Source organism: Lontra canadensis, unplaced genomic scaffold, assembly GCF_010015895.1.
Source record: "Lontra canadensis isolate GAN:19392208 unplaced genomic scaffold, GSC_riverotter_1.0 scaffold46, whole genome shotgun sequence".
Classification (NCBI taxonomy): domain Eukaryota; kingdom Metazoa; phylum Chordata; class Mammalia; order Carnivora; family Mustelidae; genus Lontra; species Lontra canadensis.
Genome location: NW_022631040.1, coordinates 10657818 through 10677622, shown reverse-complemented (window position 1 = coordinate 10677622; position 19805 = coordinate 10657818).

Below are 19805 nucleotides of genomic sequence, written 5' to 3'. Positions count from 1 at the left end.
GGAATTTGATATTTGTTGTTAAGCAGCAAGGAGAAGGGAATAAATATATTATCACAAAAGATACCTGCAAAAGCCAAATGATCCATCCTTTGCAAACAAACACACAGATACAACCAATAGAGGGTGAGCTTTGAGCATTTTTTCTGGTGATGATGATGATGATGATGATGATGATGATGATGGATTTGAGATACATATGAGAGAACTTCTGCTGGAATGAGTCATATCGTGGGATTTAGGATTTGTTTCTGTTTGTTTTTCTCAGTGCAGCATTACAGGGACTCATCAATCAAAACCAAAGGCAATTGAATTCTTGGGCCTCTACAGGTATATACAGCATATAGCATATGAGCTAAAAGCCCTACATTGGCTGAGAAAACTCACCAATTCTGATCTTCTTAAAAGTATCTTCAATCCATCCATCAACTGAAGTACAAGCATCAGCCACTAAGATTTGACTGACATGTCACAATGCAAAATTAGTCACTTTAGGTAGACAGCATTGGTGTTTTCATCAGAATGCAATAATCAAATTTCTTTTGTAACACTAGTGAGTTTTATTTCAATTCATGCATGCACTATGACTGTTGAAACAACAAATGCAAGGTTGAACCACATTCATAGTGTCCAAATCAAGGGCAATGCTGTACCAAAGCATTTCCTGATCTTTCCCTGATCACCCCCTGACGAGCCTGTTTAGACCTGTCTTCGTAATTGTCATCTGTCCCATGAAATTTTAATGACATAAAGGCGGTGTATATCTCCCTGTGTATTGTGTGCATGTTTGGACTTCATACATAAAAACAAAGTAAGATTCCCTCTCTAAGAACCAATCTGTGCCCCCTTGGGGGTGATATCCCACTGTTAGGATGGCCGCTGGATGGTGAAGCCTGTTTTTATCTTACGATGAACTTACAAACTGATTTTAGACCCTATCCTCTCCCCTCTTGTTTAATCCTCATTGCAACACAAATACATTAACATATGTGAAGTTATAGAGCTTAATATTTGATCAGAATGAAGTAATACTGCAAGTAAAGAGGATCAATGAACAATTTTCCCTTCATTCAACATGAGCAATTTGATCATTACCTTAGAAGCAGAATGTTGTTAATGCCCAGGCATCTGCATATCGACTTTCTTTTTGTTCCTTCTTTAGTTGACCACAATGGTTCTCAAATTTTAATGAACAGAAGAATTTCTGTTCAGTATTGTACACACAATATCATATGTACTCTCTATTATGAGTTAGTTAAGGGCTTTCTCAAGGGTAATTTGGGCTCTACTCAATTTTCGCCTTGCATGCTGGTTTTAGAACCTAACCATTGAATGATTCACAATTCTGTGCATTAGTCAGACCCTGGCTAGTCTATACTCAGTTCCGGGCACCAGTTTTAAGAGGGGCAATGACAAACTAAATTATGCTTTACTAGAAGATCACAGCTATGGCATGAGAAAAAAAAATGGTTACATTAACCAGGGGCAGTTAGCCTGAGAAAAGTATGCTTGGGAGAACCCCAGTAACTGTCCTCAAATATTTGAATAACTAGCAAGAAAGATTAAGCATTAAAGCAAACTATGAGCTCAGATGTTAGTTCGAACCCTTTGACCTTAGGAATATTACATAACAAAACCAGGCCTTAATTTCCCCATATAAAAATAGGAAATATTCATATTTATATCTATCTTTATAATTATATTTATAATATTCATATTTAGCATTTGCTTTATCAGATGACCATGTTATCCATGAGGTTAAGGAGAGGATTAAATGAGTTTTTATATATATGTAAAGTGCTAAGAATAGTGACCAATAGATTGTGCTATCCCAATGCTAGTTCCAGGAAATTCACAGTTCTAAGATACAGATTACTAATTTTAGAAAAGTGCCTCTTCACAGCATAGTGAATGGCCCTTTGCTGGAAGCAATCAAGCAGAAACAGGCGGAGTGTCTGTCTGTGATATTGCAAAGCAGAACAGACCATAGACGGGGGGCACTGGGCTAGGCGATCTCTCAGACTGTGTCAAGCCTGAGACTTAATGTGTACGCAGAACCACCACCTACCTAATTATCTCCAACCTGAAGCTACTTGAATATTTGGTTTGAGGGAAGGTGTTTGCAGAACTGACCCATAAACAAAATCCCACAGAGCAGTGGCCTGAAAATCATCCCTGTGTGGTTAGTGCTGTGTCTTCATGCCTGGTCAACCACAACGCTGAGCACATTAGCTACCCGAACATCGGAGCCCGCTGACCTCCCCCTTGGTCCTTACACTGAAAATTCTTTGTTAGCCACCCAATGGCTGCCAGTTCCTGCTGAAAATATGTCTCGACCTTAGATGGACTGTTTTCCCTGATGCTAACAATGACTGGCCTTCACTACTAAGAAAGGGACTGTATATCTGAATTCTTGTCGTGATGTGGCTCCCCCTCACAAACACGGCTTACTGAAAACTGCAGACTGCTTTACTTTAAAAGGTATGCATAGCTCCGAATAACTAGGGGCAAGCGGTTATTTCCACTTAATTTGTGAAATTGCTCGGATGAGTTATCAACAAACACATACGGCCCCAGACATAAATTTTAAGTCCAGCTTGAAAAATTGTAATTCAGTAGTCTTCTCTTGATTTTTCTCTTTTACCTTTCTTCAGTACTTGACCATTCTTCTGACCTCCTCCTTAAAACTCTTCTCTTTCCCTAATTCAGTGACTTGCAAATTGGTGGACTCAGTACCCTTTACATGCATCCAGCCCCTGTCTCATTTTTCCATCCCTCCTCCCCCCACGCCCACACACACACCCTCTGTTCCCTGTGGTCCTTAGATTCTGCTCTTGCGTGCTCTTCTCCCAGTGAACTCATCTCTTTATTATCTTTAAATACTGTCACTGTCAAGTTGTCCAACCAGACCCCTTAGGGGATGGTACTGAGGAAAGATGGAAGAACACTTTGATAGAACGTTGCCCTTCATTTGGACACTACAAATGCAGTTCAAATTGCATTTGTTGTTGTAGCTGTCCCATTGGATGCATTCTGAATTTGAATAAAATGCACCGGTTTTGCAAAAGAATTTTGATTACTGGGTAACGAATGACAAAAGGATTTTTTTTAAGCCTCGCATGGTCGATTTTGCAATGTCAGTCTAACTTACTGGCTGGATTGAGTACTTCCATTGGTCGATCAGTTGAGGACACCTTGAGCTCAGGCCTCCGCTCGGACACCTGTTGGAGAGTCCTACTCTCAGGATGCCTCCAGGCAAAGACTTCTATCACAACCCTAATCGAATCTGCGTACAAGTACAAATGAGCGTACCCCTTCCCACTCCCCACAATCTGACTGTTTCTACTCAGACCCAAACACCCAACTGTCTTTAATTAGTTTCCTCCCCTTCAGCCCTTACTTGAACAGCTTCCCTATTGAGCCACAAGGCAACCCTGAAATTCTCCATAAAATATCACACCCTAACCTCTGCTTTGTATTGGCATTGAGGCCTTCACAATCAAAGGTCTGGATTACAACAAAAGTTCCTGAGTTCTCCCTGCCTCTCACCTCCTTCCTCACAAACCCAGTACATCGGGCTCCTAAAACACTAGATCTCCCCAAATCATTAATTCTTTACCCACTAACTGTTTATCGAGTGTCACACTATTTATCAAGTGTCAGCCCTACATGCCGGGAAGACACTCTGGAGTGGTAGCCTCAGAAGAGGGCCCCAGTCAATCTTCGTGGAGAATTTGTAAAACTCTGGTATTTCCTTAGATTTAGTGGATATTAAGTGGCTATTTAGTGGATGTTAGTGGACATTTAGTGGATATTATTTAATGGATATTCGTTGAGCACCTCGGCACTGTTGATTCTTACTAGAAGGGGACTGAGTCAAATGATGGGAGTTGCAAACTTCGCACAACAGTATAGCATATTGAAAATTGTTCCTCTGGGGCCACTGTGTGCTTGCCTCCTGCAACTGCATTAATGCTTCTGCGTCCCCTTCCAGTTTGCCATGGTACAAAGGACAAAGTCAAGGGAATGGGAGGGGAATAAAGACGTTCTTATTCTTGCTATTTATTTGCCCAGCCCATACCTCTGCATGGGGTCAGGCTCACAAATGAAAGAAAGATGGAGTTGTTGTTTCTTCAGGCTCATCAAAAAAGCCTTTGACCAAAAATATATCACCTTGTGGGCCAATCTCGTAGTAAAAACTCACAAGGTCGTTTTTGGAATGAAAACATTAAGTGCTCAGCCTCAAATGTGATGCAGGGAATGACATATTAAATCATGATTGGCCTTTAATTCCTTACCATCAGGTAAATCATGGTCAACACCGCAGCTATGCCATGGTCTCTCACACATCATTCCTGATGCTGTCACATGAAGCCAAGCCCCTTCAGAGCCTGTGTGCGGGTTGGTGCCAGTTGAACCCTAAATATCTCTAGGACGTACTATCACCAAAGACTATACTACAGTCTATGCCTCCCAATTGGTCTGTCCTCTTCACTGACTCCCGTCCCATTAAAAAAAGAATTCAGTCCCTGGTATAATCCACATCTAATATAGTATAAAATATAAGACCCTGTCTTTCCAAACAGAATTTTTGTAATATATAACATCAGTCCTGTCATCTCACAAAGTTCCATTTGCTGTTCACCTACTGGCCTTCCATTGAACATGGTGATGCTTGGCCACTTTGTCTCTCCAACTAAAGCTGTCTTTCCCTCTCCTCCTCCTCTTCCAAGTCATGGCTTACCTCTAAGTCCTAGCCCAAATTTTGTTTTCCATGAAATCTTCCCAGACTATTCCTAGTCTTCCTTCTCCTCTGAACTCTCCCAACAAATATCATATGGTCTGTTCATTTTTAGCACAAGTTCTTTGAAGAGTCCATTTTTTTTTTCATGTAGGTATTTCCTTTTTAAGAGATTGTGAATTTCTCAGTGACTGGGATATGATCTACTACTGCTTTTGTATTTTCATTAAAAAGCAGACATTAGGAGTGCCTGGGTAGCTCAGTCAGTTAAGTGACTGCCTTCAGCTCAGGTTATGACCTCAGGGTTCCTGGATCAGGCCTGCATTGGGCTCCTTGATCTTTGGGAGCATGCTTCTCCTTCTCCCTCTGCCTGCTGATCCCCCTGCTTGTGCACTCTCTGTCTCTGTCAAATAAATAAATAAAATCTTTTTTTAAAAAAAGCAAGCATTGTTCATTTTGAGAAAATGCAGGAAGCCCATCTAATTAACAAGCATCTTTCTGTGTATATATTGTAATTTAATAAATGGAATTTAACAAAAGAGCAATGGGTATAACTGATGTACCGACAAAGCCAATGGAAGAAATGGGAAGTCATAGAACACAAGGTAGGGAACGTCCAATTGAAGATCTGTGTGAGACAGAACGGATTGTATAAACTTTTTGAACATGAGCTGCAGCGAAGAGGACAATATCACTTGAGCTGCTAAACTGTACAGTTAGATAGGTGGGGGAAGAATTTCTTGAAAAAATATCTGTTGATGACCTACTATATATACTGTGCTAGGCTCTAAACAGGATAACCATAATTAATTGCCCTCCTGAAGTCAAAATCTCATGGTGCCTCTGAAAATATATGTTCTAGAGTTTCATGGGCTCTCATAATCAAGGACTCTCTTTTTTGAGTTTGGCCAAACTGTAGTAAAACACTCACAGTCATCGCTGAGAATATGAGAGATTTTTAAGTCAGTTTTACAGACTTCCGAAGGGTTGAGACTAAAAGTTGCAATGTAATAAAATAAGGAACAAAAAGTAATGACCTGAATGCAATTCAGAGATTTTCTAATTTATAAGGACCAAAAAGAAACCATCAGTCTCTGAAGACAGATTTGGAGCTGCCAGTCATGGAAAAACCTAGCCTCTAATCCTGGTTCAGACTCAAACTGGCTGTGAGACCATGGGAAAGGCACCCAATCTCTCTGAGCCACATTTGTCTCTCATAAAATGTGGATAATGGACTACACAATCTCAGAGACAACTTCCACTTCTAGTGTTCTGGGATTCTGTAATTGCTACGGTTTGGAATTCATTGACTTTTCTTAAAATTTTATTTATTTATTTATTTATTTGAGAAAGAGAGAGAGAGAGCATGAGTGGGTGGTGGACAGAAGGAGAAGCAGACTTTCTGATGAGCAGAGAGCCCAACTTGGGCCTCGATCCCAGGCCCCTGGGATCATGACCTGAACCGAAGACAGATGCTTAACCAACGGAGCCATCCGGGTGCCCCAGCTATGGGTTGGAATTTAGTATGAGACTCCTCTGCCTCAGATCCCACCTACTGGAAGTGAATGGGGAGCCAAAGGTCCTCCTTGAAAATGAGAACTCCCAAGAAGTCAGAGCAGAACGTATCCACCAAAGGCAGAATACTATTCTTTCTCTTCTATAATATGCTCTCTTTGGGGTTAGCAGAGAGAGCTTGAACAGCCAGAGGTAAGAATGTTGACGCATCTTCTCCTTTCTACAATCTCTTGCAGGTGTCCCAAGGTGTCCCTCTGGCTCATATTTGATGAAGACCCAAAAGAGCTTTTAACATGTCTAGCATTCATATACAGTGTCTTCGCTGAGTCCTCGGTAACAAAGATACATGTGGCTTAGTGTATCTTTGGGAGAAGATGAGCTGATGCCTGGGTGCCTGAGGGTTCACGATGGCCTTGTCTATGGCTCTGTGGGAACCCTTGAACCAAAGGGATGTCTATGGCCCAAAAGGGCTATAGGGAATGTCCCCATATAACTTTCCTGTATCTGAAAACAGCAATGCAAAAAATTGAAACTTCTGCTCTTGAGTTGGCAGCAGAACTGTGGGAAAAGTTTTGGATGAAAGGAAAATCAGTGAAGATTGGTCTTTTGGCTCTGCCTTTTCATAAAAGGCAAAAATGACTCTTCCCTTAATGAAGGGTGGCTGGGGGAAGCTTAGAAGATTCACCGATTTGGTTTCGTTTTAGTTGGCTTATCTAAACCAGATCCAAATGATCTAAGACTTTTGGGTTATAAAATGGGAGTGGAATTCTTAGGGCAGACATGTAAAATTTCCAAGGCTCCCTATTTCTTGTCATCCTTTCAGCAATGCGGTGCCAGCAAAAACCAGCTAATAGAATCTCATGATCCAAAATTAATTTGGAAAAAAAAATAACCAGCCAGAATTCTTTAACCTAAAAAACAGGGTGGCAATTTAGGTTGGATTTGCATTTTCGGCAAAGGTTCATGTCAGGCTTGCTTTTGTGTTTGTGGACACACTCAGGTCTAACTTTATTTTTTGACAAATAAATATTGTATATATTTAAGGCATACAATGTGATATTATGATATATATATATATGTATGTATACATACATATATATACATACATACACATACACTTGAAGAAATGACTACCACCATCAAACTAATTAATGTACCTATCCTTTACCAGGTTTAATTCTAAAGAGGACATTTCTCAAGCCTGGGCCACCAGCAAAGCTGGCAGAGGGCTGGGGTCCAGTAAACACTCCTGGAGGGTCACTTGATTTCAGGCTGAAAGTAGGTAGATTCCTCAGTTATGCTCCTCTAGGGGAGAGAAGAGGAGAAACTGAAAGTCTTTTTTTTTCTTTTAAGCTTTTATTTATTTATCTGTCAGAGAGAGAGAGAGAGAGAGCAGGAGCAGGGGGAGTGGCAGGCAGAGGAAGAAATGGGCTCCCGGCTGAGTAAGGAGCCGGATGTGGAACTTGATCCCAGGACCCTGGAATCATGACTTGAGCCCAGAGCAGAAGCTTAAACAACTGAGCCACCCAGGCGTCCCTGAAAAGGCTATTTTTTAAAATAAGACTTTACTAATCTACAAAAGGCTTAACTTCCACCATGGAGCCTTCCCTAACTCTATTCTATTCTCTTATTTTCCTTCTCTGAACTATAACATTTGCCAGAAATTTTACTTTTAAAACTGGCAATATAACTCATTGTCTTTCCTTATGGTCACATAAAAGACAGTCTAAGGGAGATAAATCAATTTCAATTTGTGTTTGGCAAGCTGGAACTCAGATGGTTGAAATTCACTTATAGTTTGAAATTCCTATTCAATTGGCATGTAATGCATTACATTATATTTACTGTGATTCATATAACTGAGGGTCTTAACTTTAAATTATGTGGTAGCCATAATTTGTGAATTCAGTTTTTAATGTTTTTAAATTACAGAAGTGGGGCATGGGTTTATTTTTGTATTTTGAAATAATAACCATTTAAGCCCAATGATGATGTTAATTTCCAATTTAGTGTTTTACAAAATATTTCAGCTCTAATAGAAATTCAGGCATGCAGAGTTGGTAAGACCATGATTTCTGACTTTTGAAAGCTTACATGTAAAATAGTATGGTTTATATTAACAAAAAATACAGGTAAAATGAATTTTTTTTGTTGCTATACATAGTCACTGGTTTATATTTTTATCATATTAAAAACAGCACTTAAATTAGATGTATTTATATGTATTTAAATTAATCTTAAAATAACCATCCTGATTTACTCAGGATCTACCTTTCATTACATCTTAACTGTTACCCAGATCAAATATAAGTTATCTCCTTTAGTGGTATCAATAAAACTATGCTTTTGTCTAGTTCACAGAAAATCTAGTTCCAGCAACAAATTCATACTCCTGCCTTTCACAACTATACACACACAGATGAACACACACGTACACATGTTTGTCACCAGTAAAACTCCAACAAGAAAATGCTGCCTTTCTAACTGGCTTTTATTCAGTATTCCCTAATCGCATAATGCTGTGATAGAAAGCAATCCTCTCAAGATAACTTTCCAAAATATAGAGGGAAAAAATACAAGAAAATGCAAAGGTGTTGAGTCTGCTCAAATAGGGGAACCTCCAAATTTTGTGGCATCAAGTACAGAGGAGGTCATCTACCTGGCATTTCTCTTTCAGTGCTCATTTCAACTCATCCCTTAGTCACCTTGAGGATATTTTTTAACAGTTTTGTGGCAGTCAGCTGATAAAGGTCATCTAATTTCATAGAAATAAGAGGGTCAATTTGTAAAACTCTAAGATCGGTTGCTTTTTGGAAAAAAGGTTCTGCAACTACGTCAGCAACTTTTTTGCTTCAGAAAAGATGCCTACAGTCTCTTCAGACCATTGTGTTTTGTTTGGTATTTATGGTATTGTTTTTGCCCTAGAGTGGCTAGGATCTCCCTTTATTCTTGAAGCTTCTGAACAGTGTCCAATGCATTTTATTGTGTGAACGTTAATACAAACTGGAAAAGGGCAAATCTATTGGTATCATAATTTTTTGTATCTGGGGAGTTTTCTTCATCTTTGTTTTTGTTCTTTCCTTTTTTAAAAAGATTTTCCTTATTTATTTATTTAAAGAAATAGAGAGAAAGCACAAGGTGGGGAGAGAGGAACAGAGGAAGAGGGACAAGCAGACCCTGTGCTGATCCCCCAGCCCAGTGTGGGGCTCCATCCCTCAACCCCGAGATCATGAACTGAGTCGAAATCAAGAGTCGAATGGTTAACCGACTGAGCCACCCAGACACCCCTTTGTTTTTGTTATTTCTAAGTGAGAATATTTACTCTTCAAGACCTGAGTCTCCATGAATTGACCTTCCTGTTGCTAATAATTCTCTCGTATTTGTATCTTTATATTAATTGGTTCTGAAATCTGGGATAGTTTCTCAGCTTATTGTCTATTTCATTCTTAAAGTGTTCTGTGACATGGAGTCCACATTTTAGTATTTTAAAACAGAATTTATTTTGATTACTATTTTTGTTTTGAAAATTCTTATCTCACCCTGCCTTAAATAGAAATAATATTCTCATTGAGAACAAGATGTTCTGTAAATATTTCTTACACCTCATGAAATAAATCTGTCCATTTTTTCTGAGTAACTAATGCTTTGTTCTCTTATGCCACAAAAGATTTTCAAAGGCTCATGTTTATTTTTCTATTTCCTCATTCTTGAGTAATGTAATGAACAAATCCTGAAAGGCTGGGTTAAAGTCTGTGCTTAGCAACCTTCTCAGAAGGAGCAAGACAGCCATGCCTGCTGTTGGAAGACAGTAAGTCTAAAGTCATTATTCTCACCAACGCCTACATGCTATTTCCTTCACCATAACCTATAGTGGGAGAGACAACTGTTGCCAAAAAATTCTAAACAAAAGCAAATTCCTTCACCAGAGCAGACACTTAACTGACTGAGGCACCCACGTGCCCCAACAAAGTGTCTTATATGGTCAATTTTTTTTTTTTTTTTTAATGTATGCAACTAAGATATTCCATCCGCTCTATCTTTTCCTTCTGTCTGGCCACCATGAGGTAGCTGTAGGCATTTTTGAAATCCCAATAAAAGAAATTAAGTTTGGGATCAATTTAGTTTGTTTTAGTGGAATATATTTGTGTGGCTCATAGACACTTCCATGCATAGGTAAATTCTTGCCGGTGGTGTTAGTGTAAGAACGGTTTCCAAGAACATTCCTATTGGCCCCATTAAAACTCCACCCTAAGTTGTGACAGAATGAGCAGGGCCACAATAGAAACACATACTAGAGCACCTGGCATAAGAAGTGTGTGAGTAGAAGAAGTAGGTCTAAAATGGATGGAATCCAAAATTTACTCATGGAAAGGTCTTCTAAGTTTTATAGATCAAATAGGAAAGAAACTTGATGCTTTTCCCAAATTTGGCAGCAATTCTAAAAATTTGCAACATTATGAATGAATTGTTTGAAAGAAACCTCATTAAATTGTCAGTATTAAATTGTGTATCCCAAACTAATATAATACTGTATGTTAATTATACTTCAGTAAAAAAAAAAATTATCAATATTAAAAATAATTTTGGATCCACCATAAAAGAGGAAGGATTTAACTGTCTTTCTATGTCTGGTGTAGAAAAAAAAAAAGTATTACAAAATCATTATGTGAAGAGACATTGAATTATTATGCAATCAAAAATTAATTATAATGAATTATTAGTTAATTTTTAAAATCATGTTCTTTTCTGGCTTTTTTATTACAATATTTTTCAAGTTTTTAAATACATTTTAATTTGTGGTGATTTATTTTTCATTCTAAACAAATATTAACTTTCACACCAAATTTTATATTTGTAGTTTTGAACTTCATTAGGAGACTCCTAAATCTTCTATAACTTTTGGTCCCACAAAACATGGAGTCATGTTTCTGATCCCTTGGAGAAGAGTGTGTTACCCAACTGTCCTCCTTCCCTTGACCCACTTTTGAAGGCCAGTAATCTACTCAACTGCCCTTCTTACCCTCCAGCCTCCTCTTCCACAACCCCCCATCCCCACACTGGGACCCCTGCCAGTTGCACTTTAAGCTGCTATAATATTGCATTACACCCAGCACACTTTTCTTTCTTGCCACAATGCCTTAAGCATACTTTCCCCTCTACCTGAAAGTTCTGCTCACAACCCCAGCCACTGCACCTATCCAGCCCTCCAAATTCTGCTCAGCCATCACTCCTCTGATCTTCCCCTGGCTTCTCCAAAGGAAAGTCATCACCCCCTCCTCTGCACCAACTTTGGACTTGGAGCCCAAACCTTTTAGTATCACCTGCATTATGGTGATTATGCATGTGCATGCCTTTCTTAGTAGCCAATGGGATCTTCAAAGTCACAAAATAATGTTTTATTCATCTTTCTCTAAATCTCTGTTGATATTGTCCATAATCCATATATCCCATTCCCAAATAGCATACTTTGACATAAGGAGGATGTTGAGCTGAAGACAAGTAACAAATGTAGAAAGAGCTCTGTGCCCTCCTTTTATGGGCCAAAAAGCAGGACATAAATTTCCCTTTGTGAAGATCTTTCCCCTCCTCTAGACAGAACCAGGAAGAGAACAACTCTTCACTGGAGGCAAAGTCAGCACTGAGATAAGTCTGCAAACAAACCTTAGTGAAATATCCCTTATCTTCCATTAGTCCTCTGCCCCCCATATATTTACATTCCCACAACAAACCACCCCTAGAAGCTTAAACCTCTTTGTTAAAATGGCATATCAGCCCCCAGGTCTAACCACCTCTTTGTGTATTTGTTTCTTTTCTATAAAAGTCTCCATGCACAGAAAAATATTAAAATATTAACATCAAATAAAGCATGTGTGCCTTTCCCCCCTCTTAGTCTTCCTTTTGTCAGTTTAATTCACAAGCTGCAGTCACTTAAACTAAGAGGGTAGAGAAAGCTTTTTCCTCCTTTACAATAGTAATTAAACAGTAGTGAGTTGCATAAATAAAGTTCAGCTGTAGTTTATGCCATGTAAAATTAAGGTTAAGCACACAGTCTATGGTCAGGGATTAAAATGAATCTAATAGGCTCAAAACTGAGTGTGAACCTAGTCCATGGTCCCACTAACCTCAGACTGAGCTAACTCATTTAACTGGACTGAGCAAGGACCACTCATCATGTATGTAACAGGATTGGCTTCTGGTCTAAAATCCAGTACCGTACCACCTTGAACAGAGATTACGTTATCCCATCACCCACTATGACACCCAAGGAACTTGAAAACAAGCCTCATGTTAGTCCTCATGGAGGCCAAACTTAGCTCAGAAACTGGTATTATCACAGGAGAGGTGACCTGTGTGTGTGTGTGTGTGACCTGAAGTTAGTAACTTTCTCAAACTCTTGGGGCTTTAGAAGCACCAACACTCATTTTGTCATTGGTTCTTCCTGAATATTAACAATCTCTGTTTACTTTAAAAGGAAAAGTACTCCATATGTTCCAGAATCATGTGTACTTCAATCACCACATGGGAGACATAAATAAATATTACATGTACATAGGCTTGAACATTTTTAGATGTAGAAGAGACTACTTTTATCTTTAAGATGAGCAGTTCTCATTTGGATGTCTGAAAGGGGGGAAAAAGAAGCTACAGGTTCTCCCCCTCGTTTAGCTACTCATTCTATATGTGATCTCAGGCATTGGGAAGGTGTCTTCCCATTGAACTTGACGTTATTATAACAAATCCTTCTGGATACCATTGAACCACATATTCAGTAAAGATGGAGTTCAAACCTTCTAGTCTCATGCTGTTTAGTCCCACTGATGACCAAGGGACCAAATCTTCTGCACCCTAATTCAGAGATAGGAACCATATATTTATCAGAAGTTAAGGAGACTGTTCTCCTGACCACTTCAGGAGAACATTCAGGTCTTCATTCGACTGTGAAGAACCCATCTGCTCTGAGATTTATTGATCTCAAACCCTAGAACAGTTTGTTCAGTGATGAAGGATGTAGCCTCTTCTACCTTGATGCTTTTAAAATATAAACCGAGCCAAGAAAATACTCCTTAAAAAGGCACTATTTGGGGCACCTGGGTGGCTCAGTCATTTAACATCTGCCTTCAGCTCGGGTCATGATCCCAGGATCCTGGGATCGAGCCCCACATGGGGCTCCCTGCTCCACAAGAAGCCTGCTTCTCCCTCTCCGACTCCCCCTGCTTGTGTTCCCTCTCTCGCTGTGTCTCTCTGTGTCAAATAAATAAATAAAATCTTTTAAAATAAATAAATAATTGAAAAGGCACTAGTCAAATGAACTTCCTTCTCCCTTGTATGGCTTCTAGTACCTTGCCTTAGGAAGATGGAGGAGGAGAAGGAGCTGGAGGAAGAGGGGGAGGACAGGGAGGAGGGCAATGACAACTCACCAAAACAGTGTGCATGCAATGCTAGGTCAAGGAGAGGCTAACACTTCAGCTTCCAATACTACAATTCTGATATACAAGCAACAGTATAAAGGTCCTAATAATTCTAGAATGAGGTCCCAGGAGACCCACTGCTCATATTCAACTACCGGTACCCCTGCCATGGACTAGTCTTATCATTATTCAGTGCTGTATCACTCAGCAGAGTATAAATGGATTCGATCCTTTGCAAGGTTTTCTCTTCCTCCCATAGCCCTACCCTCATCTATCCATGCTAACCAAGCAGAAAGCTCCTGTGGTTTTCTGTTTCTTTTGATGCTGGAGGATATAGTCAGACTGAGTTTCAAATTAATGAATTCTATTTGACATCTCTTAGATTTTTCAAAGATACCAAAAATTAACATATCAGACATAAACTCCTGACATGTCCTCAATTTTAGCCTTCCCCATGCTTTCCCTCCCAGGAAATGCTGTCACTATCCACCTCCTTTAAGAGCAAAACCCAACAACTATGTAGACTCCCCTCTACCTCAACACCCATTCCCAATCCCCAGAACCTGTTGGTTTTACCCCTTACATAATTTTCAAACACAGGTGTTCCCCTAATATTTGTGGGGTCCAGGGCAAGAGCCCAACATACAATATGTCTAAATATTTAAAAGGTATGAATAAAGTAAGTGAACTGTCAGGCAAAATAGTTCTATTTTCCTACCTTAACAAACATACCTTCCCAAGGACTCAGAGAGCAGGGTTCAAATGAGAAATCCTCCCTCTCCTTGAAGCCCATGTCCTTATTTGCATACTCCCTCTCATCCCATCCCACCTGCAAGGGACCCTGTGGAGACACATGGGCACCCAGAATTTATGTCTGAGCCCTGCAAGCTTTCTTCACAACGTCCTAGGCCACCCTGAGGCCTGGGGCCATTCACTCTATATGTTCAGAGCACCCCTAAGGGGACACACTGGAAAGGGGACAGCATAGGCCCTGGAGGGGGACGCAGGACCACTGGGGCTGAATGAGTAGATGAAGAGTCCCCAGCCCAGGTTTAAGTGTCCATAAAGCAGAACAAGATGCTGATTTATACATGCCTGAGAAGCCCAATATCTAGCACAGGTCTGACTTAATCTAGGTGTTTCATAAGCATTTGATTTTAAAAGTACATGATTAAGGGGCGCCTGGGTGGCTCAGTGGGTTAAAGCCTCTGCCTTCGGCTCAGGTCATGATCCCAGGGTTCTGGAATCGAGCCCCATATCGGGCTCTCTGCTCAACAGGGAGCCTGCATCCCCCCTCTCTCTCTGCCTGCCTCTCTGCCTACTTGTGATCTCTGTCAAATAAATAAAATCTTTAAAAAAAAAAAAGTACATGATTGAATTAATGAACTTTCATCTTCAATATCAGCACGCAAACTGGGGTGCCTTGACCCATTGCCTTAACAGTGTAATCCTCAGTCCTGGGGTCCGTCCTGTTGTACGTCTTACAAAATGATTTACCTAGAAGCAAAGGCAGCGTATTTGTCAAGTTTTAAGATGACATAAAGCTGAAGGAATGTGGAAGAAACTAATGGAGTATGAACCAGAAAAATGACTCACAATGATCTTCAATGATGACATAAAATGATTACATAAAACCAAAACAGCCTTCATTTAAATGACCACTGGCTTCACTTCGGTGAAAATTCTTCCAGTTTTGTTGCTATCATTGTTATTCATATCTATCCATCTATCCTCTCTTATGCAGATATATGTGTGTATGGAGAGAAACAAACTTGTTTACACTTTTATTGTTTAGAGAATGGAAATCACTTGGCACATGACCTTGTGTACTTGCTTTTTTTTCTAGTCAATACCACACCATTAAATTTTCTTCTGAAACACAATTTTCTAATACCATAGGAGGTATTCTGTAATTTATTGAACTATTACAAGATTGTTTTCAACTTTGTTACTTTGGACGTTTTTGCCATAATTCTTAAAAAAAAAAAAGTTTGTCCAAATCCTTAATTCTTGACAATAACTCCTTCAATTTGATTGTTGCCATATACACAGAGAACTCGCTCTCCAAAAAGCCTGTATCAATTCACTTTCCCATCAGAGGTATGGTGGATCCCTGTTTCCCTGTTTCTTTGCCAAAATTCCTGGTTCCATCTTTGAAAAATTTTTGTCTCTCTCTCGGTTACATGTGGTATCTCAACTGTTTTGACTTAGTTTTTGCATTGTTTGTGAGGCAGAATTATGTCTTCTACTTTATCATCTGTTTGTATTTGTATTTCCTCTGACAAAATGAAACTTAAAAACATATACTTTTACACTTGTAGCCCCAAAACTCAAAAATAAGGAGAACATAGCATGGAGAAATGTCACTTGATAATAGATTACATGAAAGGGAAAATGAAAAAAAAAAAATGCAAAGGGATTAAGACAGCTGTCTTTAAATATCTGAACAGTTAACATATAGAAAAAGAATAATGTTTAGTTTATATTTTTCCAAGAGGAAAAAGTAGGGCAAGCAGATGGAAAGTTACAGGTTGGCAGAATTTAGCTCATCTGAAGAAAGAACTTTTTAACTGTCTCAGCTATCCAAAGAGGGAATGGGTTGCCTCACATAGTGAGATTCCCACCGCTAATGGAGTTAAAGAGTATAAATAGTCTGCTGTTGGGAAGTTGTAGAAGGAAGGGCTTCCTATACTGGGTTAATTGGATGACTTTGAACATCTCCTCAAATGCCACGATTCTTTGCTCCTGAGAACCTGGGTTCACAGTAACATTTTTTTTAATTTTTTTTTTTTAGGATTTGATTTATTTATTTAAGAGAGAACAAGGAAGAGAGAGAGAGAGAGAGAATGAGCCAGGGGGAAGGGCAGAGGGAGAGGGAGAAACAAGCTCCTTCCTGAGCAGAGAGCCTGATGCAGGACTCGATCCCAGGACCCTGGGATAATGACCTGAGCTGAAGCCAAACACTTAATACACTGAGCCCCCCAGGCACTCCACAATAATTTCTTTAATAAATGTATTACTATCTACCACTTTTAATATTAACTACCATGTAAATGAGAATAGAAATTTCTTTAAAAGAACGATTTTTTTATATCATCTAATCAAGAGATTGTGGCAGCTGGGTTTGGGGGGCTTTTTTATTATTATTTTTTACTTTTAGCTAAGCACAAAAACTTAAACTCACTTCTTTAGATTTTTATCTGCTCAACTTAGAAAATGTTTATAATATATTATAAATAAGATTACTGGAGCTGTTAAACCTTAAAGTAAATAATTTTTTAAAACATGAACAGTTTGATAATAGACCAACAGAGATTAAAAAGAATTGTCTAGTTAGCAGGCCTGCTAGAATTTGCGAGCACTTTGTTGACATTTCAGTGAAAGTAACATACATCCTTAAAAGTAATAAAACTGTCTTGCATTAAACTAATCTACACATTTTTCACTAAACTAGATGTGCCCCCCAATAGTGAGTTCAGAATTTCTAGTGTGGAGATTCGGCTCCATTTGCAATCTACAGGTGATGATAAGATGAAAATCTTAAAACATTTTCATGTTTTCATGTAGGATGTGTCCTCTCCTTTCTTCTCTTGGATCACCCAGTAAAGTAACAGCCGAACTTCCTTCACCCTCTTTCGAAAAAAAGAAGACTGTGGGACGCATCCTATGTCAACCCAGAGGAGTATAATCGTTCACAAGAACAGGCCGCTTTGCTGCATTCAGCTGTAAAAATCAGCCTTTACGTTTGGTTTATAAAAGCGGGCATCACATTGCAGAGCGTGGGGATTCTGAATCAATTAGTCAGATCTAAGGCTTTAATTCATCCTAATACAGTAATGAGTGAGCATGCTGTGGTATGCATTAGCGCCCGACTCTTTCCAATATTCCACTATGGATTTGGTGGTTTTTTTTTTAAGCCCAGCTTGTTAAGTGATACCAGCCTACATTGTGTTATATGATCTTGCTGATACCGCAGATAAAACATAGCTGCTATTTATTTTGGTAATTTAATATGGTAGAAGGACTTAGAGAACTGTGCTGTTCACAGGCTATTTCGGGGTAACAGTGACCCACCCTGGGCCAGAGAAATCGAGTTAAACTGGGTCCTCTGTTTTCCATTCTGTTTTGTAGCAACGTGCTTCTGGGCTATGTTTAACCCCAAGAAAGCTGGAAATGCTGGTTGGGTCGGGAAGAAATGCCCATAGACTGGCTGTCATGCAGCATCGGCCTGTCTCTATTTCTGTGAAGTCATTTATGGTTTTCCTCCTCCTGTTTCCAATTTAGGGAACTAATAACTTTTTTTTGGAATGCTTACTTTCTAAAATTATGTGAGGGGAAAAGAGACCTCATCTGGCCTTCTTCACGTGGCTTATAATGGAAATGCACCCAAGCAGAGTCAAGAAATTCCAGGTGAGGGCCTCCTGGGTTGCTCAGGCCACGAAGCAGCTGCCTTTGCCTCAGGTCGTGATCTCAGGATCCTGGGATGAAGCCTCACTCCACCCTCCAATCCTCCCAGAGCTCCATGGGGCTCTCTGCTCAGCAGGGAGTCTGTTTCTCCTTCTCTCTGCCTATGCATGCTAGCTCTCTCTCTCTCAAATAAATAAATAAAATCTTAAAAAAAAAAAAATCCAGGTCATGGAAAAATCTAGATGCCATCCAGAAGACCTTTTCTGCCTTGTTCTGGCAGAGTCGATCTAATGAACATAACTAAGAGTTCAAGAGTAAAAATGGAAACAGAGCCAGGTAAACCTGGCTACTTGAGGTTTTCCCAGAACACTACACTTTCCCACTTCCATGACTTTGGGTATGCTATTCTGCCAGGAATGTCAGTCAAAATCTCTGGGGAGTGGGTTGGGGTCTGACACCAGGAGAATTTTCCAAGTACATGTACTTTTTTCCTCTATACTTCCTGCCCACCCCCACTGGGAACCCTGGTTTATAAAGTACCAAGTAACTACTGACAGAGTTGATGTTTTTACACATTTAGTAGAGAGAAAGATAAGTAAAATAATAATATTTTTTGTCATTCAATCTAACTTCTTGCTTCCTTTTTTTTTTCCATCTACCCTTCTTTCTTGGTGTAATTTTGAAGGAAAGCTGTACATCATGACCTCTGCTAAGTGGTGGAGAAAAAGAAATAAATGGGGCTTCGTTCCTGCGAAGCTCATGAAGATCTGGATAGGGAAACAAGAACATATATAAATAATTCACTTAATGGGCAAACATTTAGGTAAGGTGCTTCCCTGGCATGGCCTAATTACCAATGGAGTGAAGTGCACTATAAAAGCCAGAAGATCCAAACAGGAGAGACAAATGCCCGGAGATGGACATTTGTTGTTCAACCTTTGGTGGGTGTTTTGAACACAAAACTCATATAATTTCTCAGAGCCCCTCCACTGCCTCCCTCATTCTTTCTTAGTGCCGAGCTACCTAGCCATGTTCCAAGCTGCCTCTTCCCTTCCTAACTTGGTAGGAATGTGATGCTATGGAGCATCACGGGGTCTGGCTTCCTGAGAGGCTATAAAGAGGCAGATGTCGCAACTTAGAACTTCAGGAAAATTAACTCCCAGAGGTTGAATCTTGGCTAATGGGAAACAAGAGATCAGAGGGAACTCAGCTCTGCTGTCTTCTCCATGGACTCCTCTGAGCTGTGATTCTCCTTGTAAACCTCCCAGGAATTTCTTCACCATGAAGTGACACAGGTTTTTACTAAGTTATTGTCTTTTTCAACTCATTGTGAAGCAGTGGCCAACGAAGTAACCCAGCACATCACATGACTTCCCATCATTCCTTGTCTCAAGGTCCCTTTATCCCCTCAGTCCCACCATCATAGGCTTGCACCTCTGAAATCAATTGTTGACATTTTAATCCTTGCCTCAGGCTCTGCTTCCTAAAAGAGCAAGAATATGACGGCTGGATTTGTGAATACCTGATGATTCTTCCACAGTGAGGAAAGAATTTTTGAGAGGGAGAAAGAAAACTGGATTACCTTCTCTTTGAAATCTTGTTTGCACATCTTAGTTACTGTGTTAAGGGTCTGTTGATGGGTGACTGGATAAAGAAAATGTGGTATTGGGCGCCTGGGTGGCTCAGTGGGTTAAGCCTCTGCCTTCAGCTCAGGTCATGATCTCAGGGTTCTGGGA